The sequence below is a fragment of the Tupaia chinensis genome, unplaced genomic scaffold, assembly GCF_000334495.1.
Source record: "Tupaia chinensis unplaced genomic scaffold, TupChi_1.0 Scaffold000341_1, whole genome shotgun sequence".
NCBI classification, from domain to species: domain Eukaryota; kingdom Metazoa; phylum Chordata; class Mammalia; order Scandentia; family Tupaiidae; genus Tupaia; species Tupaia belangeri.
This window is the reverse complement of record NW_006159835.1, coordinates 5071998-5090205: the sequence shown is the minus strand read 5'-3', so window position 1 is coordinate 5090205 and position 18208 is coordinate 5071998. Positions and strand designations below refer to the sequence as shown.

The window sequence follows — 18208 nt, the reverse complement described above, 5'->3', positions numbered from 1 at the left end:
TTTAGCACAATGAAACAGACCCTCACCTGAGCTCTACACCCACCCAACCCCTTAGAAAGCAAGGTAGCCTATTTTGCCTACTCGCAAAAAGGTTGCCAGCCTGGGTGGAAGTCAGTCAGAACATGTATAGCATATTTAAGTTCAAGAAGTCTGTAAAGGTAACAAAACCAAAAAGTACCCAAAGCTAAAATCAGAATGCTTTTTTCCTTTTTTAAAAAATTAAATTTAATTAATTATTTATTTTTGCTGCTTTGTCATTAAGTTTATTGTCTTTTTCTGGAATATCTTCATAGAAAATTATTTGGTTTTGCTCTCAGCAGCTGGCTCCTGAGCTCTGAGAAAGCTTGCCTTCTTCTGGGCTACCCGATTTTTCTCCTGAGCAAGGAACATCTTGGGTTGATTTCCCCTCTTCTTTTTGACTTCTTTCTTAGGCTTCTTTTCATAGACTATGTTCTCCCATACAGCAACATGAGGTTTCTTATATATCTCCTCCATCATACCTGGAGTTACATTGGTCCCTGTGTGTTGAGAGAATTGTTTCTTGTAGCATCTTCATCTTCTTCCATAAGGTAATGCATATAATCCACAATATTCTGACCTATGATGCACCTCCAATGTACCTCTGCATTAAATTCCTTACTTTCAGAATCATAACTCGGAATCATTTGGTCCTGTGAGGGATAGATAATCTTTCATCCACTGCTTCCTTCAGGGCCTCTAAAACTTTATTGCTAGTGGTAGTTCTGGCAAGGCCTGCATCAAAACAGCAGGTGAAGGCCCCAGATTGACCATCAATGCTTTCAAGACTGTACTCATCTCTGGTCATTTGCACTTGGCCTTCACAGACTGTGTCCATGACAAACCTTCTGAGAAGGCTATGAGTCAGCTACAGGCCAGTACAATTTGCTGAAGCATGATTTGTCAGGCCAACCTTCACATCATGTTTTGGAAGTCGTTGTGTATAAGCTGTGCAGCCTAACATATCCCCTTCTATATCAGCATAAGCTGTATGATAAATGATACCTCTGTTTGCTATATAAACCATCCTATATTCAGGTGTGTTGTACCTTTTTTATCTTGGGTCACCAAGCATTTCTGAGAATAGTAACCAGTTTTATCCTCTCATCTTCTTCTAAGTTTCACTTGGCATTTCTTAAAGTAGGACTTATTCTTGACAACTTTTAACACAATCCATCCTGTGGAACAGAGAATTGCCACCACTATGGCTTGACATAGACCTGCAGGCCCACAAGCACTGCAGGGGGAGAAAAGCCAGAATAATTTTTTTAATGGGTTTTTCCATAGGGCGTGTGTGCTTGCCAGAGAGTAGAGACACAGTGAGCAAGTAAGTGAAACTGATCCCCCAAGTGGCAGCCATGCCACGATCCCTTCTTTTACAGGTTTCTCCTGGGATTTTGGGTATGCACTGGGTGTGATTTTCAAGCTACCAGGTCCAGGACTCAAACATGGTCAGCCACATGAGAGTCCAACACCTCAACCACTGCACCATTTGCTAGCCCCCAGAATGATTGCTCATTAAATGGCAATTTTTAACACGTGTTAAGATGGCAAGAAGAGTATGAGGGGGGCCAGCAGGTGGCGTGGTGGTTGAGACACTGGATTCCCACATGGCCGAATGTGCTTCAAGTCCCAGACTCAGCAACTTAAAAGTCACAACAAATAAATAGCTAAGTAAATACATAAACATAAAGAATGTAAAGAAGGGTGGGCAGATTATTCTTGTAGGCCCACATGTGCTGCAGTCCTTAGGACACTCTTGGTGGCCTTTTACTCAAGGCTATTCTTTCTGCCACATGTAGGAGCTTCTCAGACCAAAGACCACCAGCCATAACTCTCCTGAATTTTCCCATCATTTTCTGCTAAGACACACTCTACACACCCAGAACAGGGGTACAATGGTGCTGGGATAAATGAGACACACAAGTTGGAAAATATTGCTGCCTTTAGATCTAACAGAAAAGTGCTTGTACGGACTCTATCTGCACCCACACCAAGGCCAAGTGGTCATAAATGGGTATCCCTTGGTGGTTCTCTACTGCCTTACCAGTAGTACCTACATAACAGATCTAAGCCTGGGAGCAGGCTTTTTAAGGGATCTGAATTCTTTCACCACCTTCCTTAAGGTAAACTTTCTGAAAATGTTACTGCTTCTTTACTTTTTATACTTTTGAGTAAGAAGCTGTAAGAAGAAAAGCTCAAAAGAATAGCTAATGGTAAAATTTTATCTGTGGCAGAGAATAGGAAATATCTAACTACTTAACCACATTATACTTGAAGCGGGTACAACTAACCATAGCTTAAGGCCCACTTGCCTATGTGTGCAGGATGGCAGACTATCTAACAAAAGTCCCTGCTCCACTTACCCACTGGGAAGTTGGTGGCCAACCCTACCCTCTACCCCTTGACATCATCAGATGGGATCTGAAGAAGTTTTTATCAATGAGATATAAGTAATTCAGTTTCGTGTCTTTGAAATACTTTCTTCTCTTACCTGTTGTCTGGTTCTAGAGGTTCCTAAGGCCTTAAGGGATGGCAAAGAGTAAGATGGAAAAAGTCTAATCTTATGTGGAGAAAAGATGCATGAGAACAAGAAATATACATATAAGTTTGTCATATGAGAGAGAAACAAACTTCTAGTTGTCTCAATTACTGAAATGTTGGTAGTTTTTTCTTACAGTAGCCTAACCAGGTGTTAGTCTAACTCATGCATCAGGTCAAACACTATGAAAGAAAGAGAGAATGAAAAGCATATATTTGGAGTATATACCAATATTTATTGAGTATCTGGGTCTGTAACAGTTATTCTGCCCTTGTCCTTTCATGCAAGTTCTCTAGTGTCATATCAAATTCAATTCCATTTATCAAACTTCTACTGAAGGCTTATCTTTTGCTGTGGCCTTTGCTGAGTTTTCTGAGGACGAATAGACTAGACTTGAAAATTAACCCCTCAGAGAACTCCGATTTCCTTTGACCCTCTGAAAAATTTGATTTAAACATAATCTATTGAACACCAATTATGTGCCAGTCACTAGAATAGACCCAGTGATACACACACACATTGCTCCTCCTTACAGAGCCCAGTCAGCTTCTATTTCCAGCCTCATCTACTGCTCTTTCTACAAGATGATTTGGCATGTTCTGATTCACACAGAAGGTAAAAGAGCACATGCAAAATCTTCTGATGATTGGACAAATTTAGCAATGTGGATATTTGTAGATATACGATTTGTGTCATATTCCTATTTAAGCATGCACATCAGGCACTGCTGTTTAGTGGTTGCTAGTCTCATATTCATTTATATCCGTTTCTAGCTAATAATTTATTTCAAATCTCAATTTTAAATGTAAAATAAAGCTTGCATGCAGCACTACCCAGTTTCCTGTCAAGAGCGCCAGTGTCAGCATGTATTTTCTTCTATAAGTTCCTTCTGTTATGCCACTGCCCATAGTAAAAGGTGGGTCTTTTTTTTTTTTTTTCCTTCAGTTTTTTGCCATAGGACACATGTGCTTGTTGGAGAGACAAAAAGAGGAAAAGTGAAAAATCACCCACCAAGGGGGATAGCCATGCCTCATTCCCTTCTCCTCCAGTCTTGTCTTGGGATTTGGGTGTATGTGCACATGTCCACTGATTTTCAAGCTGCCAATTTCAGGACTGAATCAAGGCCAGCCATACTAGATTCCAGTGCCTTAACCACCATGCCACCTTCTGTCTCCAAAGGTGGATCCTTTTAATTCCATTTTCCATTCATGTGACCTTGCTCTTTGGTAGGTAAGTTTCTGGCTATGAATGGGCAGCTGAGCTGCTAAGCCTTGACTTCTGGTCAAATCTTAGAGAAGTTCACTGATGTGTCTACAGGACCCAGAAGAGTTCCAAGCAAATAGTAGACACTCATTGTGTTCATGTGGAGTGATGGAGTGTATATATGAAAATTTGGTAACTTCTCCTATTAGTTTGACCACTCGGTGATAAAGTTTCCCCACTTAGGAAATGCATTAACTATTTGCTACTACTAGGGAGAAGGTTTTGCTACAAATAAATGAGATCAAATTAACTGGTGAAGCCTAAGAGTGACAAATAGGTGTACTCTGGCTTGTCAACTTCATCGATCAATAGAAATTTCCTATAGGAACACAGTATGAGGATTCTGAAGATTAGTGGAAGATTACCACTTCATCTATTAGTAATAGATACCATAGATAGTATAGAGAGGTGTGGCCTTGTGCATGACTGGTAGCTCTTTCGTAGCTGACAATAGTCCATAAGCACAGATTGTTGGATCTAGTGGTCCTCAGATATAAGATAATCAAATATGTTTGAAAATGTAAGAAATTATTAAAAAGATAAAATATTGGGACCAGCAGGTGGCATGATGGTTAAGGCACTATACTCCCACATGGCTGACCTTGGTTCGAATCCTGGACCTGGCAGCTTGAAAATCACACTAGGTGCATGTGCAAGCATGTTCAAAATCCCAGAAGAATAAGCTATCCCCCCTCAAGAGTGAGTTCTCACTTTCCCTCTCACTGTCTTTCTCTGTCTCTCTGGTGAGCACACTTGCCCTATGGCAAAAACCTAAAGAAAAGAAAAGAAAAAGAAAAGAAAAGGAAAAAGAAAGAAAGAAAGAAAGAAAGAAAGAAAGAAAGAAAGAAAGAAAGAAAGAAAGAAAGAAAGACAAACCTATCCTAGTTCAGTGTGTTTGGTATGTAAGCATTCCTTTGCCAAAAGTAAAGATGATTGATCAACTGGTCATGATTGTTCCTCGATTTCATGAGCATCTAGCAAGTTTGGCCACCTATTAACCACTCAAAACCCATCAGCCCCCAAATCTCACAGTACCCATCTGTGCTGAGAGTGTGAGCTATAATGAATAAGTTGGGCTTTTAGACCTGCAATGCATTTTGACATATAAACTATAATTTTTTGGTAATTTTCATTTTCAGGCCCTCAGGCTAGCCCACAAAAGCTGACTCATAATAATATTACAATTAACCTAAATTCTGGCTTAGGAAAAAGGCAAAGGAACACATAACACAGGAGAAAGGAGGCAGAAGAAGTGCAATTGTGCTTACTCTCCATCTCTTGGTCAAAGGGCTGGCTTCAGACAACATTTTGAAATGGACTACATTATTTTAGCCCCCGTCCACCTTCTCTCCTATGTATCTCCCTGTCATCTGTTCTGCTCAAAACTGAATTTTTCCAGTGCATTCTAAACCCCACATTGCCCTGGTTCACCTACTTAGTCACTACTTTCTCCCTAATTTAGTATTTCATGATGCAAAATATCCTATGCACTATAGTTATTCCAAAGTTTAGCTAGACTTTAGAATGAAAGGAAATCTAATGTGGCAATTTCATACTAATATGTAAATGATTTATAGCATCCTATCCTTACCAAAGGAATTTGCCTTTCTAATGGAATAGTGTAGAATCAAACCACATCTCCAATTAGCAGACTTTACAGAGCATGACAGAACAAAATGGACCTTTCAGCTAGAGGTGGGAGAGGGAATTTTTAGGCAGGAGGACCACCTCAGTCAAATAATTTTTCTGCTCTATCTGTTCTTGTTCTTTCTTCTCCTCCCAAGGCAGCTCTCTGAAGTGGTTACACTCTTTTCTTCATAATTTCTTCCATAGTTCTATTTTTGAATTCTTACATTCTGTATAAATGTCTAAGCTTTTCTCTTTTCTTGGTGGAGGGGGGGGTCTGAGAGATTTTTGTTACAGGGCATGTGCACTTGCCAGAGAGACAGAAAGTGAGAAATCACCCCCCAGGGGGAACGGCCACACCACAATCCCTTCTCCTCCATTCCCCTCTTGGGATACTGGGCATACACACATGGTCCCAGTGTGAGTTTTTAAGCCACTGGATCTGGGACTCAAACCACAGTCAACTATGTGGAAGTCCAACAACATAACCATTCTACCATCTGCTGGTCCCAAATGTCCAACACTTTTAATAACCTCTATCATAGTAGAAGGAGAAGATAATCCTGCCATCTTTGTAGATGAATCACACTGTCTTCCTTTAAGCATAGGGATGTTTATGAATAGGGTGTTTGCAAGTTTGTATTGTGTTGTTGGAAAACTCATGACATATTTTTTCTATGTTTTTCTATGCAAAAATGTGTCATGACTTTTCTGACAACCTAATATTTATATAACCTCTCCACACATCCTGCATGTATTTAAAAAACAACAACAACAAAAAAAAAAAACTAATAAACGAAAGGCTCCAAAGATCAACAGTATCAGCAGATAAGAGAAGGCCAATGTCAAAAATTGTCTAAATGGTAAGGAAAAGGACCTTTGTCATTAAAATGTGCTAAAGTCTAAAGTTAGAGTATAAGTTAGTCTCTCTTATTTCCTCTTTTTCAACATCACCTTTAGGATAATAAGATAAGCCAGCCTCTTATGTTGGAAATGCATTAACACATTTTTTTGATCATGTGTTTGCCAATGTCTGAATTAGATATGTAACCAATAAGAAATAATAAAAGGTTAAGGATTTTCTCTAGTAAACCAAATTAAAATGGTCACAGCCAAGAGAAAACGATTAGCAAAGAAGTAGGTGGGGTGTTCTTAAGCCCACTTTCCAGAAAGGAGAGCCCATCAATAGGGTCATGATCTTTTGATCATTGGCTTTTAAGACTTTTCACTTTTACTATCTTTTTCCAGGTGCAATAGTAGGGGTGCTTGTATTCAAGCCCCCTGAACCTCCCGTTCTTTTCCTCCTGTCTCCTTTTCCCTTCCTTGATAAGTTAGTTGCAGCCTTCACATACCCTCCATTTCCCATCATGCTGTGCAAAACATCACCTGGGGCAGCCAGCAGAGCTTGAGAGTGGTCCAAAAAAAAAGAAAAAAAAGAAAAGAGGAGGGAAGCTGGCGATTGGCTGGAGAGGAGGTAATGATTTGTAATTGCAATACTTTCATTACTGTCTTTTAGCTCTTTGCAGAGTAATGTCAAGAGCTTCGTCTTTGTAGTGTTATTGGCATTTTTCATCATATTCATGAAGTGTGGGTCAATTTTCTTCAAAAGGCGCACTTCGCCAACTTGCCACAGAGACAGACAGTAATAAATTCTACTAGTGCACTGTGAAGGCTTCGTAGCTGCAAGCAACAATAAAAAGCAATGAGCTGGGTGTCACTAAGTAACTCCAGTTTACACTGCATTTTCTTCTTTTATTGAAAACTCAGAATATGAATTTATTAATGAATACACAGGCATACTTTGAAGGGGGGGTGGCAGTGGAGGAGGAGGGGGTGAGACACCATGTCAATTTATTTGGTATTCACACTGTGTGTGCCTATATTGTATTGTTCCATCATTTCATGGCCAGGCTTACCTTGTTAGGCTGTGGCCCTCCAGAAAAAACCCGAGCTCATATAGCAACACCTTGACGTGGATCTACAGCTGCTCTCGCTGTGCCTGTCTCACCTTTAGCCCCGGCTGTCTACTGCCGCCTTTCATTTTCCGCATTCATACATCAATAAGCTTTGCATGCTGACACCTAATTTTGCAGGCTACTTTGGTTATGGAGGCCGTGTTTTGCATATCACTACCCACCCCCTTCTGACACCTACTGCCTTTAAAGGGAAATGAGGAGAAGAGAGGAAAAGGCAGAGGGAAGTGAGAGGAAGAGAGAGCAAGAAAGAGAAAGCGTCTTTTCTTCTCTGCCTAATCAGAGATTTCTTTATATTTGTCAAAAGCAGATATGCCAAATCAACTTTAATTGATTCCTCGGCGACGCTCACAGATGATTTTTGAAGGACTGGGCTTGTATTCCCAGACACACTGTTGTGTTTCCAACAAAAAGGAGGTTTCTCCCACAAATCAAATTTTGATGCCAATTAGTTAGCATTTGCCATTCCAATTAAATTGGAGACTTGGAGACCTTTCTGATTTGGGAAGACTTTATATATATTTTATATTAAAAATGCCCTTCAGGGGCTAATAAGCAAGAAGGGAATGTCCATGGGTGGCAATAAGCGCTCAGGGGTGGGGGACAGATACGGGCTGTGGATATTTTCAGCTCCTTTCTCTAGTTTATTTCACAAAGGTTTGTCAAGCCCATGGCAACCTGTTATATGATGTCACGAAGGTTTTTACGTTGCAGTTAGGTGGCTAATGTCATTAGAGCTTTGACAGGCCATAAAATGTTATAATCTAATAGTTTTTTTTCCTGCCATACCCCACCCTCCACACCCCCGAGACCTTATTGTGCAAAAAGAGAAGTGGGGATATGGGTGGAGGGAAAGAAGATTGATGTTATAAAGAACAGGCTGTGGCTGGACTTGAGAGATTATACAAACAAACCAAATAAACAAAAGCACAAAATAAAACAGGAAATAAAATCACCAAATGCAATGCAGATGCCGGCACATCCTTACACAGACCTGTGAGTGCAGGGCTGGGAGGGTATGCCTGCTAATGGCGTGTCACCGAGAATTTCTAAACCTACTAAGTTAAATATTTATCATGTGTACCAGAACACTTTAAAGGAAAGAATTTGTCAGTTCGAATCCAGACGTAATTTTAATTTAATCATAACAAAAATGAGTTTGAAATACCACTCACTAGCTATCACGGGTTTTGTTTTTGTTTTGTTTGTTTTTTCCCTTCTCCTTTCTTCTCCCTTGCATTGTCAACTCTCCTTTATTTTTCCTTCCTGCATGATATCAGCCTTAAAAGGCAAACAAAGAAATATGCTATTTGCTTCGGAAGGTCATAATTTCAGGAGCAATCCTGGGGCATAGGTGGAGAGCCTACCTAGAAAGTTTGGACTCCAGTGGCCGATCGGTATGTTGGCCACTTCCTTTCCTGTCAGCCTGGCCATGAGCTCGAGTTCAAAGCTCTGTATATCTCTGTTCACACACACAATCTCATAGCTACATTCTGTATCCTGAGTCTTTTAAGAAAGTAAGGTGTAACTTCTAACATTTAAAGTGTGACAAGGAGGTACCTGAAGGGTCTTTAAAACATTTATGAAAAATGAGTATTATGAAAGACTATCTATACATTTCAAAATTATTTTTGTATCAAAATAAACTTGTACTTTGATTCCATTTCCATGAACTTCTTGAAGACTGCCCCCTCCCAAGTACAGCACTTAAAACTTCCAAAGCACTTTCTTCTGTTTTTATTCATTCATCCAAAGAATAACTGTGAGATGTAGCAAAGTGAGTGTACTTGAAGCCAGGGGCTCAGCTAGGATCACCAGCCATGAGGGTTGGGAGGGTTCTTTATCATGGACCTGGGGCCCATTTTCATGGGGTTGATATGAATGAGGGTCACATGAGATCACATGTCAACTGTGATTTCAAACTGGATTTCAACACCCTCTGGCTAACCCCAAAGCTAGTTTTCATTCCACTTTCAAGATTCCTGCCAAGAAACTCTAATATCTTGCAATGAGTACTCAATATGCACTAGATACTTCGTAAAGTCTGCATGCATTATCTCATTGACTAATAACAACCCTCCTAGTATTCCCATCTTACAAAGGAGGAGAGTAATATTGAAAGAAAATTAGTATGCTTCTCTAGGTCCTATATTTAGCTATTAGGCCAGAGCCACGATTCAGACCAGGTATCAGCCTGCAGTGGCCAGTGTTTGGCCTTATCTCTCTTTGGACTCCCCAGAGAGACGGCAGGGTTTTTTAGAGATACATTTCTTAGGAAGTATGAGAATCCTAGTGGGTAAAACCAGGATAAATTTAGTTTTAAGAATTTCCACCTTTTAAATACCACTCTGGTCTTCTAGTAAGTGGGATTTTTGCACAGAAATTTAGTCCACCCTTACCATTGTTAGGGAGCCCAATAGTTTAAGGCTACAGACTCTTTTCTAGAATATAATAATAGTGTGCAATTACACTGTATGGAGGTAGCTAACCCAAAAGTGAAAAAATAAAATAAAATAAAATAACAACCAACCCCCAAACCAAGAAACAAAGCAGCATGTGTTTGAAGACTGAAACCCAAGTTCTAGGCACAAGGAGCCAGCTGTTGGTTTGAGAAGTATGAGGACAACTTCGGGGAATATTAGGCACCACTATGAGGAGAAATCCTCCTGCGTACAAGGGCTGGGGATGGCATCCTCTGGACAAGCTCACCACCAGCCATAAAAAGAGGAATTATGAGGACGACTGAACACTGCTCACATTCACACAGTGCCGCACTGCATTGGCAATTAGCGTGCATGTTTCCATAATTGTTATACAAGAGGGAAATTTACAGTGCTAAATGGCCCTCAAATTCACACTTCCGTGTGAGTTTTTGTTTGGTGGTGTGTCTAGTATTAGCATGGATGACTGCCTCTGACATCTCTTTGCCTCTCAAGACAGAAACCACTAACATAACAATAGGATAGACACACCAGAGCAGAATGGATCTGTTCTAGGCTAGGATAGGTGCAGAGACAGATACATGCACATATAGATAGATGATAGGTAGGCAGGTAGGTACATATGTAGGTAGACAGCTAGACCCTTGGTCTTTTCTTATTATTTATTTGTGTGTGCGTGTGTGCGCGCGTGTGTTTGTGCGTGTGTGTGCGTGTGTGCGTGTGTGAAGGGCTCTACTGTTCTCAGGTATCTACCATTCCTTCCTATCAGCCTCTTCTTATAAATTTACGTTTCCAAGTTTCATATTTCACACCGTGTATGTACACCCATTTCTAAGGAGAACAAGGGAGACCATGGCTGGAGGACTACATGAAAAATTTAGCTCAACCCTGACAAAAAAAAAAAAAAATCTTAAAAACAAAAACTCCAAGAGTTGTGAATTTCAAGGTAGATTAACCCTTTCTCTGATTAGATAATTTTGGTCCAAAGACCAGGACTGAGCTGGATGGTGTCTCAAAGTCGTACATGGTCTTTGAGTCTATAAACCTGTAACTTCTGACCACCCCCTCCATACACTCACACACACTCATGCCACAAAGAGACAACACATAAACATATAGCCATTAGAGAAGAAACACCCAAGTAACAACATGAGTATCATCATCACCTACGAACTGTCAGATAACCAAACAGTCCTCCAGATCACAGAACTTCAGAGTTACAATGCCCTTGATGACTCGAAAGTGTGACTCCTTTATTTTAAAGATCAGTAAACATGGTCCAGGAAGGTTAACTGACTTGTCCAAGATGACACAGCAAGTAAAATATGTGTGCATCATTTAGTTAGTTTTCCAATATTTACCCTTAATATATTTATGCTCAAAGAAGCACTTAATGTTATTCAAAAGAATAGATCACATATAAAAAATATTACTTAATTATTGTTCCACGAATATCTTAAGGTACACAGAAAAACTGATTGCAAAAGAACAGCAACATGATGATCATGATGATGATCAAGGTGCCAAAATTTTGAGGAATTTTACATCACTTAGATTAAATCCTTTGTATTTAAAAGTTAGTTACATTATTTTATCATCCCACCTTAATTTTTAAAAGATAAACGAGTACAATAAAATAACTAAGATAAATTGAGATAGGCAATGTTCCTGGGCATAATTGGAGCAAGCATGATGTTTCTGATTCTGGCTACTAGACAAGAGGAAGCTGGTTTCTTCTTGCTCCCGTCCTTCATGCTCCAGGGAAGACTGCGAAGTGCCTCCACGCACCCTACATCTCAGACACATCAATCCATACAGAACCTCATGGCAAGGAGGCTTGAGAGCGAGAACACCTTCAAGGACCAAATTAGGGTAAGGTGGTGGACAGAGAGTAAATAACACAATAGTCCACTTTCATGAGAGGGGAAAGAAAAAGCCTAGGTCTGACTGTGGCAGTTGTGCCAAAGAAGTGAAACAAAGGGGCGTCACACCTGCTGGTGTGAATAAATGGAGCACATGACATCTCATGTAAGGGGAGGAGGGTGGGATGGAAATTCAGAAGTTTCCATGTAAAGATAGTATTTAAAACCATGAGATGGGTTAAGATGATCTATGAAAGGAGGGTGGGACAGAGCAAGAAATTCCAAGGACCAAAATCTGGAAATCTCCCCACACGCACACACTCCAGCAACATGTAAAGGTTGGGATTTGAGGAAGACGCATCAAAGGAGACTGGAAAAGGAATAAACCAGACAGAGTGCAGTCTCGAGAGCCAAGTGGAGAAAGTGCTGCACCACAGTTCAGGTACCGCCTTGCCAATTGTGCAGAGGCTGCTGGTAATACACGTAAGACAAGAGCTGAAACTGTCCTCCTTATGCGCATGTTGGCTTACAAAAATCACCCTTCTCAGGAGTTACCACCTATTAATAAAGAGTGTTAAGAACCAGATATTAATCATAGTAAGAACAACTACTTACTATCCACACTGGGACAAGTGTTTCATATATGCAGATCTAATTTTGTCCAAAAAACAATGGTGGTGGTAGGGTAGAATTCCACAAAGTTATTGATGAGAAAACTTAGGTACATAGAGGTTAAATGACTTACTTGAAGTCACCCAGATAATAAGTCTGAAACGAAAAAACTTTATTTTTAGATAAAAACAAAATTCAGGGTTTCCAAAAGACCTAAAAGGATAAATGTAACATTTGAGGTTTTATAAACGGGATTGAGAACAGTAGATTGCCACTATTCTTGTGGCACAAACATCTGTCACTTGGGCTGATTTATCCAGGTGGGACGACCAACCAACCCAGCTTAGCCAAAAGCCAAGGAGCAGGGAGGAAGACACGAGACTTTTGTTGCTAAAATTGGTAAGGTTTGGTCAAGCTGCGATAAGTAGGTCATCTTCCATCAGGTAAAATCTTCAGAATGCCTTTCAGAGAGAAAAGAGTTGCAGTTACCAGGTGGAGGTTTTGTATTCTGTGTGAGTTTCCCTGGGGTGGTCCCGGAGCCTCTATAGAATTCTGAACCTGTGCTTCAGTCTCTCCTCATGAGTCTCGCTAAGTGGGACCCTGGAGTTGGGAACCAGGAGCAAGGTCACTCTCTCAGGCCTTCTTCATTGATGGACTTGCTCACTGGGCTCCCCTCAGCCTCCTGCTCAGCCCTCTGGGAAATCCAAAGGTGCACCCCCAGTGGTACCAACCCCCCAGCTCCCCTGGAAACCTAACAGAGGTGTCCTGGGCATACAGGGCCCTGTTTGTCAAATTCCCTCTGATCTACCCAGCTAATGAGGTCAAAATAGCTACGTCCATAAGGGATACATTTTCTCAATGGGAGCATATGCCTCAGAAAACACATTGAAAATATTTATCTTTTCTCAGAGTACAGGCAGAGCAATATAGAATACTAGCTTGTAAAAATGCTCTTTGAAAAGCAGAAGAAAAAAATCATAAAGCATAGGAAATGAAAAGGGAATCCTCCCAAACCATGCTGCCAGTTGCCGTCCGGGAGATTTGCTCTTGCCATTTGGAAAGCTTGTTACAGGCTCAGCTGATAATATGTTGAAGCAACCACACATGCCTCAGAGATCCTGAGCCTCTTCTGGGCATGAAAGAGGCCACACTGCCCTGCTTTGGGATGTGGGAAAGGAAGCCTCTATTGGTCCTCATGACGGCTCTCCTAAGTCCTTCTGCCCAGTCACAGCCCCTGGGTCTCCTCCCACTTCATCTCCTCTGAGGCCCGGAACCTAGAGCACCTGAAGATTCACCAGAACACGGCCCGAGATCCTTGGAACATTCTCCAATAGGATATGCACAGAACTGCTAACCTGTGATAACTGGCAGAAATCAGAGTCTTGCAGAACTAAAAATACCCTCATTATATGGGAGACTTCAAAAAGTTTGTAGAAAAATGAAATTCAAGTGCAAGTTTATTTTGGTGCAAAAATTTTTTGAAATCCATGTTTCATAATACACTTTCCAAAACATTGAAGACCTTCACGGAAGCCAGGCCATTTAAGACTCACCCACATCTGTACTTAGAAGAGTGGTCCTCACCTGGTGATGACTTTACCCCACCCCTGGGGACATTTGGCAAGGTCTGGAGACACTCTGGCTGGGAGATGGAGGCAGCCATCTAGCCAAGGGTGCTTTCAAACCTCCTACAACACACAGAAAAGTGCCCCCATACAAGAACTAGCCAGCCAAAAATGCCAATAGCGTCAGGGCTGGAAACACTTGTCTATATACCATCACCTCAAAGTCACCACAAATAGAATGAATTCATCATCTTTTCCCAGACCCACTTCATCTGCTGATAGCTTTTACTTTTTTCTTAAAAGAGATTTTTGTTATAGGGCACATGCGCTTGCCAGAAAGAAAGAGACAGACAGAAAGCAAGAAATCATCCCCTGGGGAGATGGCCATGCTGCAATCCCTTCTCTTCCATTCACTTCTTGGGATTTTTGGCATGTATGCACATGTGCCCAGGATGAGTTTTAAGGTGCCTGGTCTAGGACTCAAACTGCAGTTGACTACGTGGGAATACAGCAACATAACCATTACACCACCTGCTGGTCCTATCACCTGGTAACTTAATTTATGCCAGTGGATTCGCTATTTTCTTAGTCACTAGATTAAAACACACACACACACATACACACACACTTTTTTTTTTTAGCTTCTCTCATTTACATTCAGCTCCCCACCCCCCAAACACACACACATCCCTACTACCGCCATCTATTTAGTCACTAAGTCCTGTGAATCTGCCCAGGGAATACTTTTCACTACTCTCACTTGAACTTCTACCAAATTAGTCAGAGCTTTTCATTTCATACCTGAATCATTACAGCAGCCTCCTGTTTCACCTTCTGGCCTCTCTTTAACCTATATCGGTTAGAATAAGCTAACTGCTGTAACAAACAATCTCAAACTCACAGTAACTTAACACAGTAGATGTCTGAACATTATTTACAAAGTTCAACAGTGGCAAGAGAGGGGGCTCTGATGCATGCGGTCATTCAGTGACCCAGGCTCCTTACAACTTGCAGCCCACCGGGTTCTGAAGTCCCCTGGAGCTCTACTTCTAGGTAAGGAAGGGAACCCGGAGGACCACACTGTGGGCTCTGGTCTGGGCATGCCACATGTCTTCTCCACTGGTATTTCACTGGCCATAATTCAATCATACGGCCTCCCGTTACTGCAAGAGAGACTGGGAGGTAGAGTTTAGCTGTACACTCAGGGTAAAAATAAACTGGCTTTGGTGAATTCATGACCATCTTTGCCACATACTTTTTCCTACTCGTTGCTGCCTGATTAAGCTTTCTCAGACACCATTAATAACATTTTACCGTGTTTCCACTATGTTCAGAAACTTTTTACTTTTTAAGTTGGTCCAAATTAGCTACCTAATAAATCCAAACTATATTTAGAAGATACATATCTCCAACCTGTTCTCACCTCCTTGTCCCTGCTGCCCTAATCCACTCACTGAAAAAACCTCAGTCCTTCCACACTGACTCTCACCCCTGCCTGGTGCCTCTGTCTCTGGTCTTTCCCCATTCTAGAATCTTTTCCTCTACTCTGCAAGTATCAGAGCACATAGCAACCCTTCACTCCCAGCCCAGAGTGACCCTCCTCTGACTCTCAGTCATAAGAGCCATCATGGACTAAGTGTTTCACACATCTCAGATCCGTCCTCAGCATGTGGATGCCAATCATTTTCCATGTCCATGATCTCATTTAATCTTTATAACCTACAGCTTATCATTGTCCTACTTTTCCTCTTAAAGAAATGGAGGCTGAGCGAGGTAAAGTAACTTGCGGCATCACACAACTGGCAAGGGGTAGGACTCCGCTCTCTCCACCTGCCCAGACTACGCTTTGGGCACACACGGCTACGGGGGCTTTTCTGAATTTCTGCTTATTGACAGCTCTCTATGGATTCTGAAAGAAGGGGACTAGATCTAATACCAAATGAAGACCACATCAGATGGATGTCCTGCTTTGCTACAGTTGTACGAAGGAGAGAAAGAACAGCCTTCCCTCTGGCTGAGCCACAGCAGAGGCAGTAGGCAGGGAAGCCAAGTTCCAGCTCCAGTGTGACATTCCAAATAGGAAGTCAGAAGGCAGTCCAAGCAGGGACTCTGGCAGTCAGAATGGAGTGTGTTCTTGCTAGATTATCTGGGCGGCAGGGACCTGGCAGGCCATGCCACCAGGGATGCAGCCATGGGTGGGAAGGTCAGAGAAAGACGAGCCATGTGCTCTTGAAAGGCACATTCACCAGTCAGAATGGTACTGGTAAAGCATGTGGGAATGTGTGCCCAGCCTGGCACCATCAAGGAAGAGGCAGGAACACCTGCCCAGGACCTGTACAAAAACCTCTTTTCCTGCCAATAGCCTTTCCAACCATATGAAATGAACTATTTTCTCTAGTGGAGTCAACTTGAGATAGTTAGCATACTACTGACTTCATAAGGTGTTCGGGAGGATAAGTGAGTTAATACATGCAAGTTGCTCAGACCTAAAGCTAGCATTGGATCTATGTTATTGTTTCTGCGTCTTGCAACATTGGTAAGATTCCATACCGAGCCTGAGTACATATTTAGTTTAACTTTGCCATCACAGATCAAGGACCTGAAAAATCAGATCAGCCCCTTTCTTTGTGACAAAGCGTCACCCCTCTTTGTGACTAGGCACTTGTATTATAACATTCCTCCTCACCTGTGGGCCAGAGGGTAAGCTGGTTCATGCAAGGCCATGAGGGGCAGCAAGCCCACAGCACCCAAAAGCACCTTCCACATCCACCCGCCATGGTATCTGAAATCCAATCCTAGGGCTACATTCCTTTGACTGGGGGAAATAGTTTCTAACCTTTTGTACATCATAGATCTTGAGAATTTCATCAAAGCTATGAAGCACATGTATCCATATGTACTCACACATAGACACGTACAAATTCACATACGCATATATACAAATTCCTTTATAAATTAGCTTACACTTTCAGGGAACTCAAAGACTTTCTAAAGCTTAGCCCAGTTTGGCAAACTTTGGCTTAAGGTCAATGCATTAGATACACAGCCATGTTAATTAATCTGAAAGTTTTCTTAAATAGCAGGTTGTTTGAGAACATTTACATGATGAGAGAAATACGCACTGAAGGTTGCAGACTGTCTTATGAAGGTGAGAGCGATGAGTGGAGAACTGCTCTCAGTTTTACCAAGCCTGTTTTGCTATAGCTGTATGAAGGGTGAGGATGGACAGGGGCTCTCACTGCCCATTGCTGAATCCCTGAGTTCACCCTTCTGTACTCTCAAAACTACTGCTGACACCTTAAGAAGCAGGACCTTGCTGGTTTATGCCACTCCTCAGCATTTCCAAGAGTCCCCAGCAATCACAAGTGACTCTGCTGATGTGACCACTGTGCCAAGATGACTCCTCCTCCTTTCCTACCACATGAATGGAAGGGGAGAGTTCTACTAGCAAACTACCACATCCCCAGCCCAGTCCAGCCCAGCCCAGCCCCAGCCTCAGTTTAATGGCATTGCACCCTTTAAAGCCAAGGCATCCTTCCACATGCTTGTAGATGATGAAATGCCGTACGCTTGGGATGGCCAAGACAGTAGGGGCAAATTCTTAAATTCTAGAGTACAACCAACTGCAATCCTACCTACTGTGCATCCTCCTCACATGCAGAGCCCAGGAAAAGAATCAGCTGGGATCTTACAGCTACTTGCCCTAAGCTAACTGAGGTGTGTGTGTGGAAACAAAATGAGTTTCTTGGAGTCTGCAGCTTTCCCGAGTGCTTCCCTCTGAAAGAGACACAATGCAGGCAGCCTACAAAAGTGGAAGACCTTGCATTGGAGCTTCACTATCAATTTCCTCTGCAGTGCTGAGACCACAGAAAGAATCTCTTCTGTGCAGGACTGCAGCTCTGCACACAGAGGGCAAAGTGGAGAAGCTGTAGCTTCTCAGTCATTACTCAAGGCAGCCCTCAGGCAAAAGAGGGAAGAATAGGAAAATTGAGGGTGGGTAAGGAAGGAAGTTTTCACCTTTCATTCAGAATGTTGCTCCTGCTGATGTCAACCTTCAGGTTTCTTTGTAGCAAAAGATAGTTGACAAATGGAGCCAGGTGAAGAGTGTGGGTATCTAAGGAGTTCCTAAGCATAGCTGTAATTTTACAGAGTTGTATGAAATTCCCACTGTGGGAAAAAAATCACTTGGATTTCTGAGAGTTTGTGCCCATGTGTGTCCGAGAACACACCTCTGGTATTGGCACAGTCTATGTATCTCTATGTGCCTATTTGCATTTGCACTCATGGGTTTTATAAGTGATTGAGG

At 41.8% G+C, this 18208-nt stretch overlaps 1 pseudogene; it reads right to left on the bottom strand.

Annotated features, from left to right (window-relative positions):
* Positions 1–297: 297 nt before the first annotated feature.
* Positions 298–10889, bottom strand: LOC102491598 (60S ribosomal protein L5-like; annotated as a pseudogene).
* Between the last annotated feature and the right edge of the window lie 7319 nt (positions 10890–18208).